This window comes from Terrapene carolina, unplaced genomic scaffold (genome assembly GCF_002925995.2).
Source record: "Terrapene carolina triunguis isolate 2854851 unplaced genomic scaffold, T_m_triunguis-2.0 Scaffold148, whole genome shotgun sequence".
In the NCBI taxonomy this organism is placed as follows: domain Eukaryota; kingdom Metazoa; phylum Chordata; order Testudines; family Emydidae; genus Terrapene; species Terrapene triunguis.
Window position 1 is genome coordinate 760,317 of NW_020664499.1, and position 6,000 is coordinate 766,316.

A 6,000-nucleotide genomic window follows, 5' to 3' on the forward strand; every position below is an offset into this window, starting at 1 on the left:
AACAGGAGAGCTCTCTCCTGCCAGCAAAGAGCGGCTACACTGCGTACCTTACAGCGTCATGGCTGTAGCAGCACAACTGTGCCACTGTAAGGTACACAGTGTAGACATAGAAACAAGAGATTTGAGTCTCTAAGAATGTGTGTCTTTGCACTGATCAGCTGAACGCTGAACAACAGTTTCCCCCTCTGCATCCTATGCAGAAATTAAAATGTTAAAACACCTCTCTAATCAATGGAAACCACAGATGCTCAACACCTCTTAAAGTTAGGCCACAGTCATCTACATATTATTTGATCATCACCGAAGTCGGTAGTCCTCAGCCTTATTCCATCTAACCTAGTGCCCCCTCCCCCCCCCCCCGCCCACTTAGCAATAGGAAAAGGCAGGGTGATCATGACTCCCTGATACACTGAACAAACATGTTGCAGGTACTATTAGGTTTCTTTTTTACTTAATAGGTAAGAGTGGCAATCACTAAATTATGCCGTTTTAATACTGTTTAAGGTTTTGTTGTTTTCCTTTCTGCGCTAAGGCATGGAAAATTCTTATTAACAATTCTCATGCATTACTTCTTTGCCTTTCCTCACAATGGGCACGTCAAGCCAGGTTAGACTATGATCGAAGCACAGGAACTTGCATCAGCTAACATAGTGGTAAAAACACTTAGCAGGGCTTGGAAAAAGTGGAGTAATGACTGGATTAATTCTAGTATTTCACAGCTCACACAAAAATGAGAAGAGGAGGGATGGTCCCACAGAGAGGTCCAGATAAAAAGCCATGGTGAGAAGGGAGATGCTTTTGGACCATGCTTGGGGAATCATCTTTCCTATCAGCCTCTGACTAGTATGTGCTCATCAGTTTAAATCCCTGTCATGTTTGCCCTCAGGCTCCTGGAAGTGAACAGGAATGTTCTCCCACCCTCCCTATCCACTCCAGAGGCTCCTAGCTGCTTTGAGGGGTGGGCTCTCTAATACTTTTTAATCCCTTCTCACCTCTAAATCCAGATCTTTCCTCTGCTTTCAAAGAGCACAAGCAGCAAAAATTGATGCCAGCCAGTTTTACTACTGTTCACAGGATTCTGACTAGCATTAGTGAAACTGACAAGCATCATATTAATCTAGGGAAAAGCTTTAAGCATAAACACTCCAGAACCATTTGTCTGAAAGCAACAGTGCATCTGAAGGTTCTCTTTTAAAAATAGCTTGAGTTCTCGATGCCTTAAGTTTCCCTAGGAAGATTTATTAGTCAACACAAGGACGGTAGATTTTTGAAGTCCCAATACTTTGCTCTATCTGAGCACCTTGCACTTTCAGAGTACTCTGCAAAATGAACGAATACATCTCATTCTGACGGGTGAAGCACATAGTTTTGAGGAAGTCTCACTTCCTTCCTGAGCACTGCAATCCAGAATACTGTACAGGTTTTTTTTTTAAACCTATGAAACCTGCAGCCCTCCATTATACAAATTTGGCCCAAAAGAATCAAAATGTACTTCCAGAGCAGATATGCAGATAATATGTGGACACTTGATCAGAAAGAGAAGAATAGCCATTTGCTATGGAGGGAAGACTCTCAGATTGTCCAGTTAGTTACGTTGTTACCAACTGATAACACTGATCGCAGACATATCCTGTGTGCATGCCCAGGATTAATGCCTACGCAGAATCAAAAGTACAAACAGTGGAACTATCTGTTGCACTTGGCACAAAAACTCAGTCATCAGTTGAATATTTTTGCATTATCTCATTGAAATTAAAGAGCAGACGACTCTAAGAGGCTAGGTCCAAGGCAGAATCCAAAACCACCAATCCTAAAATGGGTTTCAGTGCATACTGGGTCAGACCAAAGGTCCATATAGCACAGTATCCGGTCTTCCAACAGTGGCCAATGCCAGGTGCTGCAGAGGAATAAATTGTTTGTGTTTTGGACCTAGGATATCAATGGAATAATAATCTGGCTACATTTTGAAATGTGTCAGGAATTTTTAGAAATAAAAGTTAAATTTATACAAACATTTAAAATTAGTTGCCAAAATTTTGTGGGGGCACTGCAAATTTTAACCATCTTCTCTACCTGCAACTCAGAAGCTACTACTCCTGAGAACAGGGTACTATCTTAATATGAACAACAGAAAGAAGCTGCTACCAAAGGGAGCTGCCTCCTCTGCATTGGAGCAATCCGTCAGGGGATCCATAGCCAAGATCACTGGAAACAGAGGGAGCACTGAAGACCTTGAAGTAGGTGGCTAAGCAGATACAGGAGTCAGGATCATGGAACTGGTTCCAGGGAGGACAATGAGAGGGATTGCTGAAGAGGCAATCGATCTCATGGTGGGCTTGAGCTTGCTTATGTGCGGTGCAAGTAATCAGTTTTAATCAGGAAGTGACTGGGAGGCAGAAAGGGACAGAGTGCATTCAAATTTATTTTGATTGGCGTTGAAGTTGATTGTGGGTGGCAAGAAAATATTTCTTTACCACCAAGAGGTGGTCCCCTACTCAGAAAATTTTGGGGAACCCCAAGTTTAAATTATTTGATAAATTTGCTCAGCCACCTTCCACAGGGCTTTTGTTTGTTTTATTTTGTTTTGTTAAGTTCAATGGTTTGCTGATTTACATGGTCAGATGATTTTACCACTGTCCTAGCAGCAATTTTTAAAACTATTGCTTCCACTCAGTCTGAAAAAAGGAGATTTATTTTTGTCTCATCACCATGTAGGACTGAATTTATTCCAACACAATTCAAAAAGGATCAAAGTTAATTACAAAAAAAAAAAATACTCCAACGCTGGCGAAAGACACTTGATTGAAAACATAGAAAACTGAAATGCTCTATTGACAGATAAAGCAAGGCAATAACAGTGCAAACATTCCATGCACTCTTTGATTTGTCTCAATCTTTACTTGACAAGATCTAAGGAAGGTGGCAGTGAAGAAGACAGTTCACTCCGTTCTTAGCCTTGCTGAGATTAACAAGACGACATGTAATAAGCATCAGCCGTAGCAACGGCTGTATTAACGTGTTTTGACCAAGTTCTGAATTGCATCCATCAATTTATTACTAGCTGATGACTGGTAACACTTTTCAGCATAGGTACTGGAACTAGGGGCACACCCTGTGGTTTGAAGTGGTTTCCATTATATACAGGGTTTACAGTTTGATTCAATGGCTCTCGGCACCCCCACTATAAAAATTGTTCCAGCATCCCTGTCTTTCAGATCCAACCAACTCAGGCCAGATACAAAAGGCAATTGAGAGGTGAAGATTCACAGTTGTGAAGACATCTTTTAAGCCATCTGGTTCACCTGTGATTGCATGTCTATCCATACCCAACATAACATTTGAAGAGTCTCAGTATATATTTTTAAAACAAATGCAATAGAAAGCAGGAGTACCCAAACTTCTCAGCATGGAGCCAAACATGGGGCCAAACATTTTCTTTAAAGAGTCAAGGGGCCACAATCAATGTCCTGTTCTGCTCCCTATGCACCTTTTTATTATGCCCACTGCAGACTACAGGGTAACAACAAGGAACTTAACCAGGGTCTTAATTTCACACTGCTGATGGGTAAATCTATGAACAGATTTTTCCATAGCCTGAAAAAAAAGGTATACATTAATTTGACACTGGGGTAAACATTATTTTAGAAAGGTAGTTTCTAGAAATTATTCTTTGAAAATAGAGATGCCAATCAACTTGACTGCACTAAAGTGCTTTTAACAATCTTCCAATTTTACACTCAAAACCCTTATTTTTTTGCATGCTGCAGAACTGATCTGGACACATCATACATCAATTGAAAGCACATGATGAACAGATATTAGGAATAGGATTGGCTTTTTAAGTCAATTCGTGACAGACTGGCAGGTAGGGTTCTTACTAAAAAAACCCGCTTACTTGGCACAATTCATATGAGTATCAGTTTACTTAGCAAAACCGTAGCTGGCAAAAAAATAGTGGTTACTGCAGATTCCCTCATTTCTTTCCATGCCATTCTCTTCTTTTGAGGGGAAAACAGATACAGTTTGTATTTTCTTGCAATTCCTATGAGCCAAGAGTAAATCTGATTTGTGCCTAGAAGATGGTATGGAATTAAAATGCAAAACACACCAACAGCACTGAAATGGAGAAATGTAATTGCAAATAAATACCCTGCCACAGTTTATTGATTATGCAGTCATGATAAACTGAGATTGCCGAGAGCTTTCTGCAGTGATATCTAATCCCACATGACTAGTCTCCTATTACAAAGTGTTCAGTGGTAATACAGAACCAAGCTACCAAAAGTGTACTCTTTAACATATAACATTAAACAGTTAACTGGGAACAGGTCTGTGACGAGAAAGAAGTGCATTTTTTTCCAGAAATAAAAATTACACATGCAAGGCATCCACATGTGAAGGATAAGATGGCTTCTCAAGACCTTGTCTAAAATTACAGATAGAAAGAATCCTCTGACTTGTTTCTACCACATGGTTATCTGACCCAGTTACAGCATGGTTTAAACTGTGATGGGAACAGGACATAGATATATTACCCAAAGCTTGGTGTTTGTTATGGGTGCATTCTCTCCCCCAAGCTACCGATTTTAGTTGTACTTAAGCCAGATCCCCTGACTTGGCTACAACTGTCCCAAAATGGGGTCTCAAGACATACAGTGGAACAGATACATAGTGAACTCAAATATAGTTGAGCTCAAGTCACAAGGAAGCTGAATGAGAGATCTGAATTGGTTCAATGCCAATTCTCTTACAATTCTGGTTATAGCAAGGCTGCTCTTGTGGGAGGGAGAGATGAAACTCACACTATAACAAGTTGCTTAGTTGCATACAGTCTTCTCTAATTTGATATTAAAAACTACCAGGACAATCTCTTCCATTTAATATTCACTCCTCCATATCAGAGGCAAAATCCCTTGCATCACAGAAACTGATGACGGTATTTCTGCCACCTTCCATTCGACTCCTAAACATTTAGCAAACAGAAGCACCTTGGAAGTTAAGAAAGAGACTCCTATCTAATCAAGGCTGATTTCATTGCTGAAACAACAGTATATGAACCATCACACAAACATTGCCAGCATAGGCTTATGCTGTGTAATCCAAATATGGTCATCAGACAGCACAGACATTCAGAGCGCGCACACACACACACACCAGGGACAGAGCTACAGTACCAAGTCTTGCTCTTTTGGAGGCTAATTCCTTCATTTGCGACTAATTTTAAGACAGTATCCTAAGGTACCTCATTCTCATGATGGAAGCTTTTCTAACCCATCTGTAGTGAGGCATTTATCTCAGTCTTCTCTTTCTCCCTTCCCCTCCTCAGATCTTTCATTCAAGTCTACATCAGGCTGACCCAGAAGAGCTGAGATCATGCCAGGTTTTCATAAAGAAACGAAACACCGCTCACCTAGAGGAAGACACTGCAGAAACCCCAGCTGTTGCAGAGGAGAATGAAGGTGGTGGGAGGGAGAGACAGATGCACAAAAGGGACTAGGGGCTGGAGTACGGAACAGAGAATAAAAGTGACAGGCAGACTGCAATGGTGGAAGAAAACAGAAATATAAAGGGCTCACGGGGAACTGATATAAGAGGTAAAAAAAGATACTAAGAAATATATGTGGGTGGGAGTATGTGCTAAGAGTACCAACTGTATTGGGGAAAGGAGAGGAATTAGATCCTCAAGTTGATTTAGGAGAGGAAATTGGGAAGGCAGAAAATAAAAAGTCTTAAAAGGATCAAGGAAAGGGGAGCGGGGGGGGGAAGGATGTTAGAGAGAAATAAAAAGTGCCATGATTTTGAGAATTGGCAAGGAAATAAAAGATGTGGGAGGGGGGAGGGTAAATAAATGGAAGAAGAGAAGAATGAAGAATCAGGAAGGAGGGATAGCAATGGGAGGGGATTCCTGGGTTGGGGGATTGAGAAAAGTAAGGAGGAAGATAACAGTGCAGGCATCTGGAAAAAGAAGTGGGGATAAAACAGAAAAGCTAGGAGAATCGG